The sequence below is a fragment of the Peromyscus leucopus genome, chromosome 3 (genome assembly GCF_004664715.2).
Source record: "Peromyscus leucopus breed LL Stock chromosome 3, UCI_PerLeu_2.1, whole genome shotgun sequence".
In the NCBI taxonomy this organism is placed as follows: domain Eukaryota; kingdom Metazoa; phylum Chordata; class Mammalia; order Rodentia; family Cricetidae; genus Peromyscus; species Peromyscus leucopus.
The window spans coordinates 120,043,354-120,069,007 of NC_051065.1; positions in this window are offsets into that span (position 1 = coordinate 120,043,354).

Sequence of the window (25,654 nt, forward strand, 5' to 3'; positions counted from 1 at the left end):
TCATCCTCAGTCAGGAAGCATAGAGTGATGAATGTGTGTTCTCGGCTTGCTTTTTTCTTTCCCTCTTATTCAGTCCAAGAATCTAGCCACAGTTAAGGTGGATCTTCCCACTGAGCAAATATAGCTGTTTACAGTGTTGAAAAATGTCAGTACAAACACATCAGGGAGTATTCTTTTATTGAGAATTTCTGTTAAAAAAAAAAAAGAAAAGAAAAGAAAAAAGAATTCTGAAATTCTGAACTGTTTGGGTAAATCCAGTGATGTTGCTTTCCACTCTGAAGCATTGAAATTTCATTGATAAATTGTTTCATATTTGAGAACCTGAGTAAGTCTAAGATAGCCCCCATTGTCTAGAAAAAAGCAGATGTGAAATATGATCTCTATTATTTCCTTATGTCTCACCAAGATTTCTTTTTCAGAAGAGAATGTGAGCTTCCTATAATAACATCCTAACTCGTCCTGGATCACTAGGTAGTTTGGTACTAATCTAGGGCTGAGTGAAAGATTTTTTTTGACAAGATTTATCAGAGACTTTCAGTGCTTCTAGAGAAGAAAATCCAGCCGAGGCTAGAGAGTTTCTATTTTTCCTGTGACTGTAACACATCACAATAAAGATGATATTCTGCTGATAGTCAAGATTCATGTTTTCCATGGGAAAACTTAAAGTGTTTTGTTCTTCGTGACAGTGACAGTGTGTCTGGAAATGCATGAGCAGGGGGAAATGGCACTTAGGCAACATTTACACAAAGAATAAAGGATCTAGAAAGCAACAATAATTATCACCAATGTTTGTTGTTTCTTTTAGACGTAGGTGTTCTCAGTTTTATGAGATGTTACACTGTTTGTAAAATGATTCTGTCTTTTCTTTCCTTCTTATTTGATTTGAACCTTTGAAGCAAGAATTGCTTTATAATTACTGTGGGTTACCCAAAGCCCACAAACTTCTTATTTGGTAAAATATTCTTTGTAATTTGCTATCTATAATCTATCCTGCAGTAATGGTTAGTTTCATATATTAACTTGACAAGGCCATGGAGTATTTGTTTCATTTGGTGTCTTTTGAGAAAGGGCATTACTATATAAACCCATGTTAATCTGGAACTCATATACTTCAGGCTACTCTCTAAGATTGAATAATCCTGTCTCAGCCTGCTGAATGTGGGCATTACAGGCATGTGGCACCAAGTCCTGCCACAGTACTTTTTGTGCATTAGTGGTCTTACCTCTATCACTAAAATTGGCCTCTGATAATTAGAGGATGAGTTTCAAAGAAGGAAAAGAGACTGACTTCCCTGGGGAAGATGGAATTCAACTGAAACCGACTTTGATCTCAAACTGCCCTGTGAACTCCTTCTGCATCTCCATGAGGCATCCTTTTTTACTGGTACTCTCTGCATCTTTTGCATATGCTAATTCATTGAAATCTAGGAGACATATCCCTTTGTCAAACAGACAAAATACACACACATACACACAGGCACAGGCATGCATGCACATACAAAGAGCTTTGTCTCTTACAGTATCATCATTTATCAGCACATTGATTAGTTTTAATGGCCTGGGCTGGCCAGCTCTCTTGATCCATGTTGGGTCTCTTTGAGTGTTTTTGGTGGTCTTTTGAGGCTCTCAATTCCTAAAAGACAGCTTGGCCTCAGAGACAGAGGTAGAAGAAAATGGCACCAAACAAACAAAGGAACAAAGAAAATGAAAGCTGCTAGTGGATCATTTTGGCATTGCCTAGAGGGAGGGGGCATGGTGTTGTCACAGTACCAGGTTTAAGTATATCCTCCCTTTGATAAAGGAAAAGGTATGCAGTGTTAAGTGAGTCTATTACAAGCACACTTGAAGCATTCAAAAATACATGTGCACGCTTTAAAACTAGATTATTTTACAAAGTCCTCTGTAACAACTGGGAACAGAAAACATAACTCAGAGCACACTGGGCTTGAAAGTGCAAGGCCAAGACTTTAATCCCCTGCCTTGCAAAACCACAGCAAAAACATCTAATAAAGGATAGAAGTAGGGCCCTTATTATATTGGGAATGTTAATAGTAAGAAACTTAAAGGTATGTCTAACCCAAGAACAACTGAATGTCTTTTAATAAAAGTGGAAAATAGTACACATAGCCTATGAAGGGTGGAGCCTCTTTTGCAGGAATGCTATATTCATAGCTGTGTAGAGTGGCCCAACTGTTCCTGTGTTCTTTCTAGTACATGTCAAGATTTTTCCTTTATTTGAAAAAGCCTCAGGATGAATAAACTCAAGACAAAATTCTCTTCTCATGGCTCTTAGTGGAACATACTATGGAATATTTGCTGCTTTACCTAATAATTTTATTTTCAGTCTTATTTTGTATGCTGTACATCTGGCAACCATAATAATTATGACTAAAGAAATAAAAAAGCATATAAATAAAGCCCCTTTATAACAAACTGTGAGCTGAAAACACCTTTTGATTCCTCATAAAGAAATAAAGTTGCTTTTTTCGTAACACAAACAAAACTTTCATACATTAAATTATCTCACTAAGTATTTTCAAGTTCATGTATTTAGTTATTCAAATGACCTCATTGGTGTAGACAGAAAAGTTGCACCCTCATTTGATGTGCAGAAATAAAAGCTTAAACCAATGAAAAGAATTCTATTTTAGTCTGTGTAATCATAAGGATATATTTGACAGCAAATTAAAGTAAAATTCATGTTGGTTTAGAAAATAGAGTTTTTAATTAGTCATGATTAAAGGTAGATAGAGACAGTCCTTGACTTATTAAGAGCACAGCTTTTCTGCTGTTCCTACTTGTCCTTAGCCATATGCTGGTCTTGCCCATTTTGATCATATCTTCAAGACGGCTTGCAGAACTGAGCCCATGTGTACACTTTGTACTGTACATGTTCTGACAGTTTTGGACTTTTTGCACTTGGGAACTGTCCCAAACCAGTCTCAAAATCCACATAACACTACATGCTAACGACTGGTATCTGTTCTACGGAAAGTTAACTAGTGTTAGGTAAGGTTTAATCATCATCTAGAGAAAACAGTGCTCTCCTCATATTGAATAGATAGTATATACAAAAAAAATCTGGGGACTCAACCTAAGTAAAGTTTTGAAAAAAAATTGGCTTAACATTTATAATATTACATATATTAAACACTGAACTCCATGCTGCTTTTTCAGTGACTATTTCACTCTAAAGTAATTCATTTCATTGATTAGTACACATTTTAATGGGACGTCACAAATCTTTACTACCTTTCTCAATTATGTGACTAGTAAGCTGGAACATATTTTTATCATGATAGGGTGATAACTCAAGTGATTAATCCTCTTATGTCTTGATCCTTTATAGATATTTTATGTCAAATATTTGAGGCAAACCTTGACTTCTTTTAAGAGCCTATGTTTTAATGTTATCATATATCCTGATGTTGTTGGATTGTAATTTTTGGTAAAATTCTTGTACTGGAATAAACGGATCATTTATTTCATTTATGTAGACAAATCCTTAGCTGTTTAATGGCAAGTCTTGATTTGAAAGATATATCATTGTATATTAGAGAGCAATTTAACTTTCAGATTGCTCCCATGTCAGCAAATGTGGGTTTCATTGAGAATAAATCACCACAATGTCTGGGGCTATGTGCTGTTTATATATGAAACCTCCTTAATGGCCGCCATCTTTGCATCAACATGGATTTTATACTGGACAATTTAAGGACAACTTCTAGCCCAAAGCTTTTGGTCATTTTTTAGAGGCTCCATTAAATTTGCCAAGCTACTTAGAATACCATTTAGTAAATTGCTGCTTTAGGGCACTAGGCGATGATTTTATGTTTTAAAGACTTAATATGCTTAAATTGCCTGACAACTAAAATACCCACTTTCATGTACACACACACACACATACACACACACACACACACACACACACACACACACACACACACACACACACGGCCTAGCAATTGCCTAAGCCACATTTACTGTAAGTCAGAGAAAAGTGTGAGGATTCTCAGGACCCAATAGAATGATAATTATTCAATTTTAACATGATAGGGACACTAGAGGCCATATTTTCCAAATTCTTCATTTCAAAGATGAGAAAATGGAATCAAAGGACTTAAAAGACCACTAGCCACTCCAGTATTCTGCAAGGATGTGGCTCCAGAACTCTGAAAGCACACATTGTTTGATGAATAGTTACATTTCCTTTTTTTTTTTGTACAAAGTAAAATTTTCCCAAATTATGTTTGAAGATATGAAACTGATGAATCACAGGCCAGGGAAAGCTGCGGAAAATTTACCAAGGCAAGGCTGTAGGGAAAAAAAAGAAACATTTTACAGATTTTTCTCTTTGTCTCTCTCTTCTTCTCTCTCAAGTAAGGTATCATTTCCCTTCCCCATGAAACACTGTGTTTATTTCATATCCTATAATTCCTATAGAACAAAATAAAAATATTTTTTAAAATATTCATAGGGAACTTGGACATGGCGTATAATTGGTGCTGATTGAACTCTGGCTTAGTATTAACTCTTTGTCATGCACATCTATGGCTGCTTTCTCTGGGTTTTGACCCTTTAATTTACCATTTGACATTTTCTTTTGACCTTAGCTTCTTAATATTGCCTCATTTTTCTAAATGTTTCATTTTTCTTTTGTAGTTCAAAAATGTATTCCTTTAACTAAAGATACCTGTCACATATACTGCCAGTGTGTAGGAAAATTATCACTATAACCAAGACTGTTTGTTTAGAGGCATTATATGCAATAATATTTAAAAATAATACTATTGCCATTTCTTAATATGATCTTAAGATTCATAATTTCCAGCTTCTTGATGCTCTTTTAATTTGTAACATGTATTCTTTCATCACTATGAAATTGCACAAAAAAGTTTCTCCTCCAAGAACCTATGTCAATACTTCCCTCCTTTCCTACATTGTTGAAAATTAATCAGTATTCTGTGCTGTTCTTGCCTAGCTATATCTATTCCAACCAGTTTGCTAACATGAGCTCCATTGAATCATACATCAGCTGTAATGTCTCAGATCAAAACAATATTTTTTCAACCTTAAGCTATGTTGCCTGCTTTCTGAAAAGCTCTCAATGTTGGAAAGGATGTTTTCTACATTTCCTTCTTACCTCTGTGACCAATCTTCTTTAATCACCTTCCCCTGAACTGTTTATGCCCTGTAGGTAGCTTTGAATTATCCAATGCAATTCTTCATCTACTTAACCTTTTCCCTGGCTTCAAAGTTCTCAGCTAGGACAATTTTATCCCCAGGACCATGTGGAGCTCTCTTTCATTGTTAGAGCAGGAGGTAGAGCTCTGTCAGCCATTTTTTTTCTCATCACCAAAATACTTTAATGGAAACAAAACAGAATCAATGAAAAACACAGAACTTGCAAAAATATCAAAAGGGGAATGCTTGGTTTTTGCTCACAGTTTCAGAAGTTTCAGTCTGTGTCTTAGTGTTCTACTGCTGTGAAGAGATACCGTTACTGTGGCAACTTTTATAAAATTAAAGGATTTAATTGGGACTTGCTTACAGTTTCAGAGGTTTAGTCCATTATTTTCCTGGTGGGGAGCATGACAATACTCAAGCAGAGATGATACTAGAGAAGTAACTGAGAATTCTGCATCTTGGTCTAAAGACAGTAGAAGGAGAGAGCCACTGGGCCTAGCTTGAGTTTTTGAAACCTCAAAGCCTACCCTCACTGATACACTTCCTCCAATAAGGCCACAGCTAACCCAACAAGGCCATACCTCCTAATCCTTCTCAAGTAGTGCCACTCCCTGATCAATCAAATATATGAACTTATGGAGGCCATTTTTATCAAAACTACCACAATTTGTGAACCTTGCCTTCACTGATTCTCGGCCCTTGGTAAAACAATATCATATCATCACAGAAACTTCTGAACTTATGGTGGTAGTAAGGAGAGAAAGAGATGGAGGCTGGGGAGATGGAAACATTTGAGGATAAGGCACAACCCCCCCCCAAGTCTCCTTTGCTGACCTCCCTCCAATGAAATCCCACCTCATCCAATTTCCAGCATCTCATATTATAACACCAGTTATTTCCTGAGCTTAAACGTCTGACCCTATGTAATACTCATTCAGATCAAACCAGCATCTTGCTGCCATTTAGTATGCAGATACTGTGAATCTAAACATTCCCATGAAGCAACCAGCTAGAATGTCAGTGGCACCCAGATTGAGTACTGTTCTTATAAAGCATAGCATACTTACCTTGAATTCCTAGGGAACACTCACAGGCTTAGCTATGTTCAATGGGTACTCGGAGCCCATTTATTCCTCTCCTTAGCCCTTCCAATCAAATTATACTTTTAGAATATTACTTTTTAAATGGTGCAACTTCTTTTTATGATTACAGCTATAATGTTTACTATACAGACTTATGCAACATGTTGGTTGTTCTTTTTGTGAAGGATGATGTCTTCTCGTTGTGGGATTGAGGGCACTTGCATCTATACCATTGACATATATGAATACTGTTCTGGGAAAACAGTGTCTTCTCTATTTGCCTTCATATTTGATAATTACATATGCTATGACTTCCAGTAACCACACTATAACTCTTCTATAAAGGAAGACATTGGAAAACTTGTTAGTGAGGCCAAGGGCACCACTGATCCATTTTGGTGTGTTTGTGGTGTGCCTTAATACTTTAGTCAGAATTTCCTCACTGTGGCAAACACCAAAGAGAAAGAGTTAAAGGTAAAAAAAAAAAAAATTTATTCTGACTTAGAGGTTCAATGCGTCAATAGAGAATTGTGTGGCAGAGCAAAGTTGTTCACTTCTTAGCTTTAGGAAGCAGAGTGAGAGACAGCATGAACATGCTTACCAGAGCAAGCAAGTTCTTTTGGGGGCCCCAGAACTTTGGATAGGGCCATTTTCATATTTGGTGGATCCACTCTCTGAAGTAGCTGCTCCTCATGCCACTGGTCTCTGGGAATACACTCAGGAACATACTCATAAGACTGTTTTCCTAATGTCCTAGATGTATACTGAAGTACAGATAAGTTGGCATAATTAACAGTCACAATGTACTTTAAAATAGTGAGGTTAGAGCTAATCTCATGAGTTTCAAAATTCACATTGTCTAGCCTTTTCTATGTTATGCATTTATTTTCTTTTCGTCAGTTATATTAATGTTCTCTTTTCATGCAGAGACAGACAAAAGATGGATAGATAGATGAGCACACACAACATGTATACGTATGTTTACAAATATATGTTTATATACATGTAAACATCTCTCTACGAATGTGATTGAAACCAACTGCTTTTGTGTTTCTCTAGTAGCCCTTCACTTTTCAGAGTAGAGGCTTGGTACCAGTAGATGACAGATTTGTAAATTCACTTTAATACAACTGCCCTCTGTTGACAATCCTACTGTGCTAATGGGGGAATTTGGGCTCCTTAATAGTGCAAAAATAGAAGCCAATTTAAGTAGATTGATGTGCGCAAGCTTATAGATTTCAGTCCCCAGCACATGATGAACCAAGTGTGGAGGTTCATGTATGTAGTCCCAGCTCCTGAGAGGTAAAGGCAGGAGGATGGAAGTTCAGTTAGTTCAAAGTTATCCTTAGCCTCATACTGAGTCTAAGTCCAGTCTGAGATCCATGAGACACTGTCCAAAAGAAACAAAAAAAAAGTCAACCACTACCAGTTCATAGCCTCTTTTTTGATAAACTTGTTCTCTGGCAAGGAAAAGACTGTCTAAAATGAGTCTTCATGAAATCACCTTGCAGCTTTCTGTAAACGTGGATTCTATTTCTGGAGGCTCTTTGGACTTCATCCAGACTTAGATACTCTAACTGCTTGTAATAGGGCTTGTGCTTTATGTCATCACAGCATCAATCATCATCTCAAATGGAAGGTTAGAGGCTGATATGTACAGGGATATTGGGTTAGTCTAGTTTCCATTACTGTAGCAAAACCTCCGAGATTACCCACTAAAAATGAAAAAAGTCTATTTTCCCTCACATTTTGGGAGATTTAAGTTCATGATCACCTAGGCCTTTTTTTTTTTTTTTTTTTTTTTTGTACCTATGACAGGACAGAATGTCATGCCAGAAATATTTGCTAGGAGAAGCTCTTTACTCTATGGCTACTGGAAACAAAGAGATAAAGCCAGGAGGGTGGTGGTGGTGGTGGTGGTGGTGGTGGTGGTGGTGGTGGTGGTGATGTCTTGATCTCCCTTCAAGTGCCTACCTATAGTGACCTAAGCTCCTTCTACCAGACCCTACCACTTAAGGTCCCACCAACAACAGCCAATATCACCATGGGCACGAGCCCAAGCCTTTACACTAAACTTTGTGTGATACCCAAACCACAACAGACATTTCTTCATTTGTCAAGTTACAATGTAAGGGAAATGCTATTTAGCTTGCTTTCTTTTCCAATGGACACATGTTCCTGTTATAATTTTTTCTACTTGATGTACCTCACAAAAATGTATTGGTTTCCTGGAGCTTCTAGAACCAGGTAAACATTGTTGCATCTGTACAGTGGGTGAAGTGGTACTTACCTGGGACTGTGATGCTAACTATTATCTAGATAATCTCTACCTCTGACACCAAGCAGCCATCCCAAGTACCTATCTGTGTTTCTCTGTTCTTTTGAGGGTCTCACTATGAAACCAGTGAGAGAACAAGGCTGGACAGCTTGTGAATGGGCAGAGACAGCTCTTTGGGAAGAGGATTAAGTGTTATAACTCCTCTGCTTTATTCCAGAAAGAAAAGGGAATATAAAGACTGGAGACAATGACTGTGACATCACTTAACTTTGCATTAAGCGGCACTCTCCTATCATAGGGCTTCCTATGTGGGAGCAGGTTCCTATAGCAGAGCTCCTGGTATAAGTCTTAGTTACCATGTGTGCAGCAGGGGGAGACTTCTAGCAGCAACTGTGCCATCAAGGACCATGCTAAAGATAAATCAGGCATCTAGGCTTAGAGACAGCTTTCAGATAAGGTCAATCCTCCAGTCCCAGGGATATACTCCAGATAAGGGCAGGTAGAGAACAGGAAGTTTCTCTGGGGAGTCCCATGTCGCCGAGCTTTGGAAAACACTGCCAGGCAATGATAGACTGCAACCTCAGACCAGCAAGGCTTCTCAACACACCTTGATATTAAACCATACTTTGATTCTCCTTTTTATTTTTTAATAAGTAAAGTTTTCTAGAAAGCAGGAAGTTGTGGGCTTTTCTTTCTTTCTTTCTTTTTTTTTTTTTTTTTTTGTGTGTGTGTGTGTGTGTGTGTGTGTTCTGAAGTTTCATGGAGTCCTAGGGAAAGAATAAAGCTTCAGGCAAAGGCAGAACATTCAGCATTAGGTCCATGAATTCTTCAGTGTTTGACCTGACACTTTGAAATGCATAGGCCTTACGATTTGATAGAAACTGTTACATACCTTTACAAATATTTGGATTAAAGTGCTGTGGCAGACAGATGAAGTAGGAAGAGCAAGGATTTCCAGGAGCACCAATCCAACCTCATCTGTATCCAGTCTTCCGAACTAACAATGACAAGTGCATGGTTCTCCTTATCAATAAGGAGAAGGGTGTTAAAGAAATAGTGAGTCAGTTCCTCAAAATAATTCGTTATGATTTTTGGACATTGTTTAAATCCACATCTGCCTAGTTCAAAGTCTCAACAATATCAATTAATTTGTTAAGTATAGGAAAAATAAATAAAACAATTTGACTAAAGACATGAAGATATAAAAGACAGTATTATTAAAATAGCAAGGCTAAAAAGATAATGCCTTCTATAAGATCTTTTATATCTTATATCTATATATCTACATATCTAAATCTATCCCTCTCTCTCTCTCTCTCTCTCTCTCTCTCTCTCTCTCTCTCTCTCTCCCTCCCTCTTTCATGATATATATGATTTATATATATCATGGAAGAATACCAGAATGGAGACTTAGCATTTTCAGTAATAAATATATGCATGCATGTACACACATATGCACACACATATAACCACACTCTACATATAAAAATTGCCTTACAGGGCTGGAGACAAGTCTCAGAAGTTAAAAGCACTTGCATATAGTATACAAAAATATAAGTAGGCAAAACATCCAAACACCTAAAAATATGTAAATATTTTTAAAAAGTTGCTTTTAGGACTTTTGGCCAAGACCAAGTGTTTGTGTGTGTGTGTGTGTGTGTGTGTGTGTGTGTATGAGTGTGTGTGTCCTATAAGCAGCAGAAAATTTTGATGAGAAAAGAAAAAAATAACCTTGTTTTTAATTTCTACAATTTGTTAGTATGTTTAATTACACGACACATAGTTTGCTCTTTATGACATTTTCATATATGTGAAGAATTTTATAATGCATATGACCATATTGATTGTCATATGCTTGTGCAATGGAGCCCTCTGTGTCCCTTTTTCTTCCCATGTGGTCTTCTTTATAGGTTCATATCCTTTCATTTTTTTATTAAATTTAGATTCCACATATGAGAGAAAATGTGATAGTTAATTAAAACTGACTCGGGTTGTTCCAGTTCCATCCATTTCCCTGTGGGCAATGTATTTTTGTGTTTTTACGGGGTTAATAGTAAGTCAGTGTGCAAATATTATCATTTCTTTGCTCACCTATTGATCAGCACCTAGGATGATTCCATAGCTAGGCCATTGTAAATAACACTGTAATAAATATGGGTGATCATGTGTTTATTGTGTGCAGATTTCAGGTGTCAGCCCAGGAATGCTAGAGCTGATGGTGAACTACCATAAATATTTGAATACTTAGTTTTCTGCTAAAACTTTCAGATTTGTCTTGAAAGATAATTTAAATAATTTCAGTGAGTATATATCCAAATATATACATACATATTGATGTGTGTCTATGCATACTTACATATCAGATACTTTTGAGTGGTATTATGACACATTAAGACATGTGTTATTAAAAAATTGTCCTGGCTACATCATGTGAGAGTTTTAAGTGGAATAATTTTGGACTTAGAGACCTAGAAATTGTTTAAGGTATGGTTGTGATAGCTCAGAGAAGAAATAATGAGAGTCTAAACCAGGGTAGTGTTTTGAGAATGGAGGGGAGGGGTAGATGGAAACAATTAAAGCCATATGGTAGTTCATGTAACAAGCTCCTTGGGTGGTTTCCAAATCAGCCTTATCCAAGTGCAATACAGAACACTGTTCTTAAGCACTCTTACATGTTCTAAGTATGAGAATAAACCAGGATATTTTGTAGGCGTTGGGGAAATTAATGACAATCAACTCACTTCCCCCACAAATTTAAGTTAAGAAAGTACCTTAATTGAGCAATAAGAGAGCCACCTTAGAAACATAACTGTTTGATAAAGGATACTCTAATTCCACTAATTGGCTGTCACCACCCTCAGGAGTGTTTTCTTACCAATTCCAATCATGTCTAAGTCATCCAAGGTATAAAATTTGCCTTTTAGTCAGTGAAACTTATGGCTGCAGCCAACATGAAAGCTGGATTATTATTGATCACCTGGGTACATTTTGTTACTGTGTCATAGTTAGTCTGCAGGACTCAAAAAGATCCATACTGCATGCATAACATTGAATGCTAGGAGCAAAATGAAAAGGCGCCTATCAACCATGGTCTGAAGTCCTGCTGTGCTGTGGGCTTAGGGCAGATGCTGCTGGAAAGAGAAATTCAGAGTTTGGCAGAGAAAGAATATTGGAATTAAAGCAAGAAAAGTTTATTTAAATTTTAATGAACAGTGGATAAGTATTTTAGATGATATGAACATTCAATTTATAAGTTAATTTTGGAGTGCTTAACTCAGAAATCCCACAATCTGAAATCCTTCTAATAAGAGTTTGGCTGTGACCCAACTCACAGTGAAAGGAGAGATGTTACTCTAAATTTAGTCTCAATTTTGGATCATGAAAATTCTTAGATTGGGTCGCATGCACTATGGTGTCCAAAAGTGCTTAGTTAACTTAATCGTCCGAGACTTCATTTTGAATGAGCCTTATGGGATTTGTGATATTGGTGTTGCATGGTAGCAGACGCAAAAGCCTAGGACATGCCACCAGGTGGCGCTTCAGGACTTTCATTCTCCCATGTCACTCAGCCAACTCAGGATTTATTGATGTGTGAAAGAAGTATCACGTAAAGGTATTCATTTCCAGATGGTGGCGTTGAACTTCTTAGAAACAATATACTCATCCTAATTTGGTGAATTAAATGAACCAGATTTCTCTATTCACATATGCAAAAGAGACATACTATACAATAATAATGAAAACATCAGGGTTTGGTTGCATGCTTGTTCAGTGTATGACACTGAACTCAATAACTCATCATCTCAGGGATCACAACATAGTTTTGAGCTCATTATCTCAGCCTCACAATGGTCCTCTGAAGTAGGTATAATTATTATTTGCATCAGTCCTTTCCTAAAAGAGAATATAAGTGAGAATCCAGGGAGGTTACAGACTCATTTAGTTACAAAGCTGCCAATGAAACTCAAAAAAGCTTTCCACTCTAAACTGTCAAATCTTACCCAGCACCCATCTGTCTATGAGGTCAGCACATGGCTCACATTCAGAGAACTGTTCCAGTCGCAACAAGTGATGTTTGGAATTGAGGACAAATTCTAAATTTTCAACTGACATCAAAGTTTCTAAATTTGTTTCCTTTTAAAAAGAAAGACAAAATGGTAGGGAACAACTCCATTCATTAACAGACACATAAGGACTGTCACAGTGAGGATAATACACTGGGGCTGCCTTTGTGAATGAATTTAAATAGTCTCATGCTTAATTGCTTAATATGAACATCCCCATAGAAGAAGCCTTGCATTTCCCTTCCTTGTTAATAGGATTGTCACTTTTTTCTCTTTCTGACTCTGTGCAACAGATAACATTCTATAACAGCTGTCCCCAAAGAGGCTTCAACTCAGCAGAGAGCTGAGTTGACAAATATACATGCCTGCTCACAAGCTTGTTTTCTGAAAAAAAAAACCTATTGGGAAAAAGCTTAATCACAAACAGAGATGTAATTCAGTATGGAGACTAGTTCCTTCCCCATTCTGACAATAGCCTTAATCTTAATTACTGGATTCACTCCAAGGAAGAGTCAGATTAATGTACCTGCTAGAACACCACCAAGTTTCTCTAATTAATGGAAAACGTTTGGGAGGTGTGCTGAAGCAAGATGTGGTTTGTTCTTACCATTTGAAAACGTCCTAATTAGGATGTGTTCATGAAAAAAGGGTTCCTTATATGTGACCTCTTGGAAAACCAGGAAAATTTACAAGAAACAAACCACAAAAAGCTAAAGCCACAGTGGAAATACATTAGAATTCAGAATGTAGGCTTATGCAATGATAGTGTCAATGATAGGTCAGCCCTTGCTCCCACATCAGTTCAACCCTCCCAGTTATTAGGCATTGGAGAATGTAGGAAGTACAGTTCAGGTATCTGAATATATTGGAAAGACTTTCTGTTCATTAGGAAATAATCATTTATAAGTGTTTATTTAATGAGCTGAAGAGATGACCCAGTGATTAGTAGTGCATGCTGTTCTTCAGAGGTCCCAAAATCCATTCCCAGAACACAAGTCAGGTAGTTTACAACTGTGTATAATTCCAGTTTACGGGACTTGGTGCCCTATTCTGGCCTCCCCAGGCACCTGCATTAAGATGGATATACTCACACACAGACAAATTATTAAAAGGAAAATGAATTGTTAAAACAACAATAACGAGAAAACGAGTGTTTATTTAAAATAATATAGAAAATGGAAATTAAGACTGGGGAGATGGTTCAGCTATTAATAGCAAGCAATGCTGTTACAGAAGACTTAAGTTCAGTTTCTAGCATCCACATCAGGTTCCTCATAACTGTTTGTAACTCTATCTCCAGGAAATTCAACACCTTATTTTGGACTCTCTGCTCACATGCAATCACGTATAATTAAAACAAAAGAAATATTTTTAAAAACAGAAATCAAATAAACACTGTCACTTAACTGTGAGTTGAGTATCTGGGTATAAAAGGTAGAAATCTTCATTTTATTTTATGTGTTAGACATATGAATTTTACTAATGTTTAGTATAACACCGGGTATGATGGCAAATATATAAATACTATTGGAGAAGTAAACTGTCCTTCCTAAATGTTTTTGCTAATTTGTTGTCTTTATTATTAATGTATGATCTAATTCATTTTATTAATATATTAGTATATTATGTATATATGTAGTGATATTTTATTTATGCTGAAATGTGGTGATATTTTATTTGTATGTTAATAAATAAAGCTTGCCTGGAGATGAGGGGGAAAAGGCCAACCATTTTAAGTAAACAAAAAAGCCAGGCAGCATATGCCCTTAATCCCATTGCAGGTAGGATCTCTGTGTGTTCAAGGTCATACTAGGGAACAGAGCCAAACATTGTGACATACTCCTTTAATCCCAGTACCAACCATAGAGATCTGGAGGTCTTTACAGACAGACAGACAGTGACAGAGCCGTGTAGGAAGAGGACGTGAAGTAGCTGGGCTAAGAGTCAATGAGAGGGCAGAAAAACAAGGCATATAAGCCTGGGTAGACAGGAAGTCATTCTCTCCTTGGAAACCGTGGAGTTGGTAAGGTGAGGATAGCTCATGGCTTTCCGTATTTCCCTGATCTCTCTAAGACTTTATCCCAAATTTCTGGCCCTGTGTTTTTTTATTTAATAAGACCATTTAGAAGTTTGTCTACATATATATAATTTCTGCTAAATTTAATTTTTAAAATTTATTTATATTTGTGTGTATGTGGTCCATGTATTATGAATGCTGTATACATGCATGTGCATATGTGGAGACCAAAGGTGGGTGCCTGGTGTCCTACTCTGTTGTTTCTCTGACTTATTCCCCGGAGACACAGTGTCTCACTATACTTGGAATTTTCCTTTGAAACAAAATTTGTGTAGCTCCTGATCCCATCTCTATCTTCCAATACTATAGTCACAGGTATGTGCCAGCACACCTGGTTAGAAAAACACATTTAATACTTAATACATTATAATGTATAAGAAAGAATGCCATTTTGGCAGGTGGAATTTTGAAGAGCACATAATAGGGCTGCATAAAGCAGTGTAGGAAAACTTGGAATTTTAGTACTGCTGTGTGTCTCTGACATTGGGCCTGACATATTGCTTTTAGCTGAGGACTCTACTTCAGTTATCTGAAGCTTTCTAAGTGTAGGGCTGGCAGGATGGGTCAGTACATAAAGGTGCTCGATGCCAAACCTGAATACCTGAGTTCAGTCCCTGGGACCCAGTCTAGAAGAGGAAAATGTACTTGTGGAAATTTTCCTCTGGTCTCCACATGTGCACACCCACATATATACAAATGCAAATACATGCACACCTAAATAAATGTACTAAAATAAATTTTAATGTGAGTATAAATTGCCCACTGATAAACACTTTTACTAGAAAGATTAATCTTACTTGAGGAATGTTTCATGTCCACTGAGTAAATTCATTAGCTTATGTTTTGTACATAATCATAGCATCATCATTGAGTTGGTTTACCAGCCCCAAAGAAATCTCAAGTAGCTAAAGGAAAAGAGTAGGAGGCTCAAAAGCAGAACAAATGATAGATAAAGTTTATTCTTTTGTGATGGTTTTGTCCTATGGTTTCTAAGTGTCTGATGCCAAGAATACACTCTATTTGTAGAAAGTGTTTGGGAACTAGAAACAAGTTCTCAAGAGAGCATTGGGAACTTGTGTCGTTTAGCATTGTTTATCATAAATGCATATTTTACAAACCACACACTGTAACCAGCAATGTGACTGAATTGGGAAAATTAAATGACGAAAATCCACTTGCCTTAACCATGCTTTTGGATGAAGAAGCATACTTGGACTAACTTTATGTGAGTGAGTAATCACTTGCCCCCTGTCTTCCCCTCAGATCCCTTCTTTACTCTCCCTCCCCTCTTCACTTTCCTTCATCCTCTCATCATTTTTCTTAAATCTAAATGATTCTCTCTAACACAGAGACTCTTAGAAGTATCTTTACTTTATCTTAATTTATTATTATTATTATTATTTTTGGAGTTTGGAGATGGTCTAACATATAGGCTGGCCTTAAATTCAGTATGTAGCTAAGGGCAGAGGTAACTTTCAGTTCTTGAATTCCTGATTCTCCTGCCTCTCCCTCCCAAATATTGAGATTATAGTCATGCACTACTATAAACAGGTTCGAGGGTAATTTTTGTGAGAGTTAACTAATGTGGACAATTGTCTTTCAGCTCACTTTCCTTAGAATTTTACCATATATTTTACCATATATATATATTTTACCATATATATATATATACATATATATATATGGTGTAACGTTAGGAAAGAAAAATAATTAGGACTGTATTTCCATGAGTGTATCTCCTGTTTGTAGAACTAACATGAAGTGACTTATCAGAGCCTTTCTATTTAATGAGCAAACTGAAAAATAGCAAACAAGTAAAAGGAAAGAACAGACATTAATGGATGAAGACTTGCTTATTGTGTTGATGTCTTCATCTGTAACCCACTATTCATCATTTGTGCTCTGGCCATACCAGGAATCCATCCCTATGAAGGCTCTGATGATATGTCTATATTTGCATCCATTTTGCCTCTTCTGTCTGGATCACTCAACACAGTAGCACATTTACCATTCTTTTTCCTTGAAACACTTGAAGTTTTTTGTTTTGGAATATATTTTAACTAGGCAAAGATGTATTACTTTTGTTAATGCTTCAGAATATTACTTTAACTGTGTAAATTTGTGTTTAATTTGTTTGGGCTGCATCTGTTTAATTATGAAAAATGTGTTGCATTTGTTTCATCTTGCTTGCCTAAGCTACCCGATGAGTCTAGTAAAAAGCAGAATGGCCAATAGCTAGACAGGAGAGGGATAGGTGGGGCTGGCAGGCAGAGAGAATAAATAAGAGGAGAAATTTAGTCTCAAGAAGAAAGAATGAGAGAAAAAAAGTGAAGAGAGAGTGAGTAAGACACCCAGGCCAGAAGGCAGCCTCTGGCCAACTGACACAGAGGAAGAAATACAGAAAGAAAGAAAAGATAAAAAGCCCTGAGGCAAAAGATAGATAAAGAGAAACGGGTTAAGTTAAAAAAGCTAGCCACAAATGAGCCTAAGCTAGACTGAGCATTCAAAACTAAAAATAAGTCTCTGTGTCATGATTTGGGAGCTGGTTGGAGTCCCAAAAGAAAAAGCCTGCTACAGTCATTTACTTTTTGTTTGTAATATTCTCATGACAATTGGAATGTTTTATTACATAATTTAGTTAGTGTGTGTAAATACATATGTTAGCATATTTTATGGCAAGTGTGTTGAGGTCAGGGGGCAAATTTCTGGTATAGTATATCTCCCTCCATCATGTAGATCCCAGGAATCAAACTTGGTTTAACAGACTTGGGGAAAGTTCTTGATTTCAGTGAGCCATCCCACTGGTCCATCAGGACATTCTGTGTGATAATACATGCCCAAGCTCTTTCCTCCATTAGAATATCAATTTGGTAAGATCAGTGTCCTTGCCATTTTGTCCACCAATGCACAACTAATATGAGAGGACTGCTCTGTGGATAGAGCTGTACAGTTCTTAGCAACAGCACAAGTAAATAATTAGATCTCCTTAGACAGTTTTTAGAAGCATAATAATGCTTGAGCAAAGGACAATTTCTATACTCCTGAATTGAAAGCCAATTTTCTATGCTAATGCGATTATACAGTAAAAAAATGTCCAATAATAACTTTAATTTATTTGGTTTTTTCTTTGTGGTCTTACCATTAGGCTAGGCATTTCTTAAACTGACTGAAGTCTGGGCCATCATACCCAGAAACATTAAAATTTTAAAATCCTTACAAGCTGAACCTTAGGGGAAAGTAGACACAATGATTCATTCCTTAATTATAATGTGACAAAAATAAAGACGTGTAACAGTAGGTATGATATAGATGCTGATGAATATGGACAGTGATTGGTTGTAAGCAGTATGACTTTTTTTTTGGTAAGATCTGTTAAATATCAGCTTGCTGTGGACTTAATTATGCCCTTCCTCATTCATATCTTATAACTCTTTAAAATCTTTGTTGTAACTGAAAATTGAGCTTTTGTATGTTAATTAAGGTCATTAAAATGGCCCTAATACAGTGTGGCTTGTGGCCTTGTAAGAACAAAAAGACCACTACTCTATTCATGTATCCTCAGAGAAGAGAACATGTACAATGAGATTGTTCATAAGACATTGAGAAAGTTCTCAAAAGATCAAATCCCATCAAACATTGATCTTGGAATCTTCTAGTGGCAGGTTCTGAAAGAACACATTCCAGTTATTTATCTGCCCAGTATGCTGTATTTTTGAAGGGCAATTAATATCCCTTTGGGTTCTACATGTGAAGAGCTTAGTCCTCAGCCTAATACCCTTTGGAGGCCAGATTTTTTTTAAAAGATGGACCCAGACCTAATAGGAAGTTTTTAGTTTATTGGGGAAGTACCTTTGAATGGGCTCTGTCACACCCTCTGTCTCCCTTTCTCTCCCTTTTCTCTATCTCTCTTCTTGACTCTCCTTCCTGGCTATGAGATGATCTGATTTACTTTTCCACATTATTCTGCTATGTCATGGTGGCTAGCCACACAGACCAAAGAAAAGAAAGCCAGACTGTTGTGAACTACAACCTCAAAGATGAGAGCTAAGACAAACATTTCCTCTTTATAGGTTGGTCATCTCAGATACATTTGGACATCTGCAAAGTTACATGAGCATTCAGCATTTTATGTTGAATAAATATTCCAATTTATCTCCCCCAAAGAATCTTATTGCCAGCAGCTAGATACATATGCCACAGACAGAGTGAGATCAAACTTATCTTAAGTAAAACAAAAGAAAAAATATGTGGATAGATTCTACATCCTTTTTATAATTTTTAAAACTTTAAACTCCTTTGGCAGGAATACTCTTTTGGATGCTGTATACTAGGTCTCACAATAGGAATGAATTACTTTTTATAGTATGTGGATCCTGGACAGACCTATGTGGTTAATTTTATTTCATGAAGCAAAACATGCTTTTCTATGGAAATTTTCTATTTCAGGAAACAGTATAGCATGTCAGGCACTGCAGTGCAGAGCTTAGAATAGGCTAGCATTGAAAGATGCCCCCAAAAGGTGGTTAAAATAAAAAAAAGCAATTCTTAGGATTAAGCTACTATAAAAATGATGCCTTGTCACAGTAAAATTAAGTAGGCTTATTTTCTTGTTAGATGTCATCAACTCTTGCTCAGCTAGTATGTTATTAGATCAAATAATAAATAGTGTTCACTGTGTACCTCAGCATAATTATCACATGAAGCCTTTTCCAAATTCAGCTGAGAAAGGAATCCTTACTTAACATTTGTTGGTAAATTAGAGTCACCTAGAAATAAGGAACATGAATTTAGGAACTATCTCTATCAAAATGATCTATTATCATGTCTGTGGGAGAATTTTCTTGATTAATGATTGATGTGAGTGGTGCTACCCCTGGACAAGTAGCCCTGGATCATATATGAAAAGTATCTGACCAAGTAATGAGGAACAAAGCCAGTCAACTGGTCCTTCACTGTCTCTGCTTCATTCCTGCCTTGAGTTCCATGATTTTATTCAGTGATGGATTGTTTATCTTCAAGCCAAATGTCCCCCATCTCAAGTTGATTTTAGCCAGTATTTGTTCACAGTAATTGAAAGCAAAGTAAGACACACATTAAAAGCTAGTGTTTTTTGGGGGGGAAAACCCAAAAAACAAAAAACCCACAGCTTTCTCGGTAATAAGTTTTCTATACGATATATCTCCCATAGGTCATACATTTGAATACCTAATTTTTAATGAATATTGCTATTTGGGGAGGTTGTAGAATCCTTTGAAGGTGGAGTCTTATTGGAGAAAATGGATCACTGGGGCTGGGCCTTGTCCTTTTAGATTTTGGTTCTTATTTCTGTCTATTCTCTGATCTCTTACTTCACATGCAATGTAGGCTTGTTACCACTGACACCACTGCTTCCCTGCCCTGAAAAACAGTAGACCCTCTAACTGTGAGTTAACATAAACATTTCCTCCCTTAGCTTGCTTTCTAGTTATCTTGTCACAGTAATAAAAAAAGAAAATAATACATTCTATGGTAAACTCTGTTCTAAATAATGAACCTTTTTGCAGAAAGAGTAATACTGTATCAGTTGATCTCAGATAAGAAAAACCAATACATATTTTCATCACAAAGGAATTCAAAGCTTAAGATTAGGTTGCTAATGAAAGGGTATGAAGAGTTGGCAGAAGTGGGAGATGGGTTTGGGGATTATTGCCACCATGCCTACATACCATATAAACTATATTCATAAGGTCAAGAAGGCGCTACTACTTCTAGCTCTTAAAAACATACCTCCCCCCCAAAAAAAAAGAAAAAAGAAGGAAAGGAAAGGAAGGAAGGAAGGAAGAAAGGAAGGAAGGAAGGAAGGAAGGAAGGAAGGAAGGAAGGAAGGAAGGAAGAATTCACAGGTCTCCTCATTCCCAAAGGTAAGACTAGCCAGGGGAACTCAAGTTCAGGCAGATGCTGCTACATTAGCTTTCACATCCTATAAATAATGACTCTCTTTCTCGTGTTTACATGCTACACCTGATATATTTCATTGGCTAAAGCAAATTAAATGTAATGCCCTGGATACATATGAGTCCATGAAACCCAGTATTTAGTAATATAATCTTCAATTATAGACTTAAAAAATTATCCATTTCTGAATTTATATTCATTTGTCAATGAAACTCAGTATAAATACACACATGAAATTTAAGTCCTATTTTTATCCCCTTTGCTTCAGTTGTTTATGATAAGTAGAGAACACATCCCTCTATTGCCATCTTTCAAGATTGCAGAGGTCATAGACACATAGTAGGAATTTCATATATACTTATCTATTGCTTAAATCAAGTAAGGTTATGCAAATTGCTACATGAGTGTGGCACAAAGAAAGTTCTATGATATGATAAAATGGTTAATCAGGAATGACTTTAATATGTAATCTATGTGTGACCTGCTTAAGGTAGCCTAAGTCCTTTTCAAAGTTACAATGAACTAAGCTACAAGGTACTCATAAACATACAGAGCACGTGCCCGGCAGTGGTGGCACACACCTTTAATCCCAGCACTCGGAAGGCAGAGGCAGGTGGATCTCTGTGAGTTCGAGGCCAACCTGGTCTACAAAATGAGTTCCAGGAAAGGCACAAAGCTACACAGAGAAACCCTGTCTCAAAAAAAAAAAAAATACAGAGCACATTTATTGTATATGAAGATACAAAGGGTGAGAATGAACAAAACAAGCTTCAATAATTTGTCCCTTTTTGTCCTTGCCCTGATGTTCAGACTCATTGGATCTGACATGCTTCTCCCCCACATAGCAGTACCTTTCCACTGGTGGGGTCTTGTGGGTTCCTCCTGGAACATGGATCCAGTATGTGGACTTTTACCTATCACTCTGTGAGAAAGCTAGAGGCTAGAGTGGGGCTAAAAGTATAAACACTATCCCTGTACTTCTAATGGGATTAGATTAATCTATGTTGAAACTTCAAAACTTAAAATTATTTTTTTTTATTTATGACTATGTTTGTATGCTTCCATGAGCTTATATATAGCAAGTGTCTGCAGATACCTGCAGAGGCCAGAAGGAATGGGGTTGCTTGCAAATGGAATTATGGATGGTTGTGACCATCAGATGTGAGTGCTGGGAACAGAATCCAATTCCTCTGCAAGAGTAGTAGGCACTCAGCCACTGAGCAAGCCATCTCTACAGCCTGAAAATTACAAAACTTTAATAGCGTCTTCTTAAACTTTTTCTTGTTATAAGAAACAAATAATCATTTACTTCCTTAGTCAACATTATTACATTAGTTTCTCAACCTTGTGTGTGTGTGTGTGTGTGTGTGTGAGAGAGAGAGAGAGAGAGAGAGAGAGAGAGAGAGAGAGAGAGAGAGAGAAGACTCATTTCTCATTAATTTATATTCTAAAGTCCAGTAAAGGAGCTAGAACAGAAACTATGACTTGCTTACATAGGTGAATCTTTTTATATTCTTATATTCTTTTTAGCCAACATAAAAAGACACACACACACACACACACACAATAATCTATTTAAAGCAAAAAGGAAGTGTGCTTTCCTTCTGATCCAATAAAGAACAGAGATATTATGTACATATAATGTACAGTTTTCAGTGTTCAGTCATCTTGCTACTGTCTTTTCTTTCTCTCTTAGTATGTTTGAAACATCTGACTGATTTTGCCCATTAACTTCAAGCAAAACCAATCTTGACATCCACAATTTGGATGGATTAATTACCCATAGGGCTCCTCCATCCTGAGCCTCCCTTTCTCCTTATTGTCTTGAGCTTGGTGATTATAAGCTCATGGTATTATTACCAGAGGATAGAAAGGTAAGTCTGATGAATGTAAGCCTTGGTGAGATAGAAAACACAACACACATACACACACACACACACACACACACACACACACACACACACATGCACGAGTAGTATACTCGTAAATTTCAGAATCTGTTTGTTTCAGAAACTTGTATTCTTTACCTTGGGAAATGACAGAGGACATCAATGTTTAATTAAACATTCCACAAAACATCTGAATTCTAATTCACCTTTTCATCACAAATCCCTGATGAGATATACAGAAACTGAGTTTAAAAAATACCCTTATGCATCCTAGAAATTCTGTACACCTTTCCTGTGTATACAGGCCTATAGCTCTATTTTCTCTGGAGAAAACAGAGTTAACTTTTATACAGGTCTCAAGATCTACCATGTTAAAAAAAAATTGACTTTACTGTAGGGACTTTTGAGCTTCCGTGGAATTTGGAAATCCTGTGTACGGTCATCAAAATACAAACATTCTGTTTAAATAGGAGCTCTCCTCTTTAGACTACTGCCTGCCTAAGAATCTGTGTGCTGGGGATATGGTTTGCAAGAAGCAGGCATGTGGCAGCTGATGGGAGCTCCAGTGATTAGGATTAATAGTTTAGAGCCAAGAGGCCTGTTCAATAATGAAACACAAAGGGATTAAAAGCAAAGAGGAAAGAAGTGTTGAGCAGTTCATCTTTGTGCTTGGGAGTCTTTTGTTTCCTTCTAATCTCCTTAAATGTGATTGCTGTGATGGTGAAGGCTCTTATATTTAATAGACTCTCAGGTTACTTTGGAGATGAAACATATTTTACACTTACATGAAACACTTTATACCGAACACAGGTTCTACAATTGGTACCTTTGCCTTCCAAGACTCTTTCAAAAGGAGTCCCCAAAGACCTCAGGACTGCATTTACCTTATATAAAGAATGATTACAATAATATTAAACTCCAGGATTAATACAATGGCTATAGAATTGCATAGATGGTACTACTTTTTCCTTGCTTATTGGAGAGTATCAGGAAAAAAGTGTCAAGAAATGTGCTCTCCTGAAACAAGGATAACTGCTTCAGGTATATAGATTTTTAGAAACTGTTCAAATGAACAATACAGTTCTTTTCCGGCTTGGTTTTTGCTAATGAAGAATTATCAAAAAATATTGGTATCGTTCAGAAAGCAATACTGTTCTCAATAGCCTTGGTGTTACTTTAGGAAACCCACAGAGTATACATACTTAAGAGTTCAGAGTAGAAGGCATCCTATTATTATTGCCCAAATCCTTGCTAGTATCCCCTAAAGCAAAAATAAAATTAAATTATAAGGTTTGATTTTTTCTATTGTTTCAAAGTGCCAATCAATAAAGCAGTAACATGGATGCTCTTTTTGAAGGGTGTAAAAATCACCTTGAACTCCAGATGAAATGCTTTAAATTGGTGAGTTTCCTTCTCATGTTTCAAACATTTGATTACATACTACTTTGACTTTTTTTTAAGGCAATGTATTTTACTCTTCTTTTTCTTCTCCTCCTTCTCCTTCTTCTTTTCCTCCTCCTCCTTCTTTTTCTCCTTCTCCTCTTTTTTCTTCTTCTTCGACTGAGAATAGATTATTTTCCACTATAATATATCCTGACCACAGTTTCCCCCTTTTGCTTTCTTAAATAAATTGAGGATTTGAGAAGACCCAGTAAGCCCCTGTGACTAGCTAATTCTTTGCAGATGCCACTTTCTCTATGTGTTCCTGTTTGGACAATAAGTAGGAGTGATCTTTCTGTCTACAGGTGGGAAGGAGGTACAGACAGGATAGGGTGTGATTTTCAAAAAGAGAAAGGATGGACTGTGCCTCTTTAAATCTAATCTAGCCAAAATAGTCCCTGAAATCTAGATTTCAAAAGAAGCTAAAACTTGTCTTTATTTTAGAGAAGTATGAGCTTTTATGAAGTTGACAAAACATTGAAGCATTTGCCAAAAAATATTAGCAGTATAATCCCCAAATACTTTCTGCACTGGTAAATTATAAAAAGTTATTATTTTGTGCAGACTACTAGAGAGGAAACTCACTTAGATCTTCTCATTTGATGTAACTGATCTTGGATAAGCAGCTCTAATAGTCTCTGAGTTGTCCTCAGTAACCTTTTTTAACCTAACGGACATCTGGAGGTAACTTTGTCACATCAGAAAGTTAGAGTCCATCCCCAGGCATGTAAAATAGACATCTCCTTGCTTCTTGTTGTTTGGGTTCCTCTATTCTTCTGTTTAACCTTCTCTTTCTTTTCTTCTTGTTTCCTTATATTCACTAATTCAAAAAATAATAATTAATTTGGAAGCCCCATTAAAGACGCTTGAATATAATAAAGATCATATTATACACAACCTCCAACTCTGCTCTCATAGACTTCATTTACATTTAAGGGATAGAAACAAATATTGAGCTACAGATGCCAGAAGTGATTAAGCCCAGTATGACTTATATTATAAAGAGTTGGCTAATGTGCCTAAGAATTAATGAGGCTTAATACAGACCTTTCAAGCAAAGAAAATCTGATTCACATGTTTATTTATTTCATGGGACTGTATGGGTTATTGAGATTTTTATTTTCAAGGTTAGATTCTAAGTGATGGGCATGCTTCTGTCATTATGATTGTAGTTTTGAAATTATGCTTTGACAACACTTAAGAATCTCATAAATGCTACTGGTGTCATGAGAAATTTTGGAACCTGTCTGAGGAATGGAGGAACAGTGTATGTTCTCTGGGACAAGCTGTTTAACTCCCACAGACTTTCCTCAGAGGACAGGTGTTTTCACTTTGCACAGCCTGATGCCAACACATACACACACACATGCATGCATGTATAGCAACTTAATTGTTACTTGGCCTGTTTCTCATGTATTGGTGAAATTATTAAGGCCACTCCACGTAGTGGGGATTTATTTAGTGGGTAACTTACAAATGAAGGGATAGGTAGGTCGCGGGGTCTGGGGAAGGTGTATCGCAATCCAGCGGTGTTCTCTGGAGCTCTGCTCGGTCAACCTCCATTGTAAAGGGTCCAGGAACAGAGAGGTCACTCTCCCATCCATATCTTGGGTCTCCAGGAACCTCCCTTGGCCCTGCCTTGTAGGCGTGACAGTTGCCGAAGCTTCAATGGGGGTTGGAAGTTCCAGATCAAAGCTGGAATG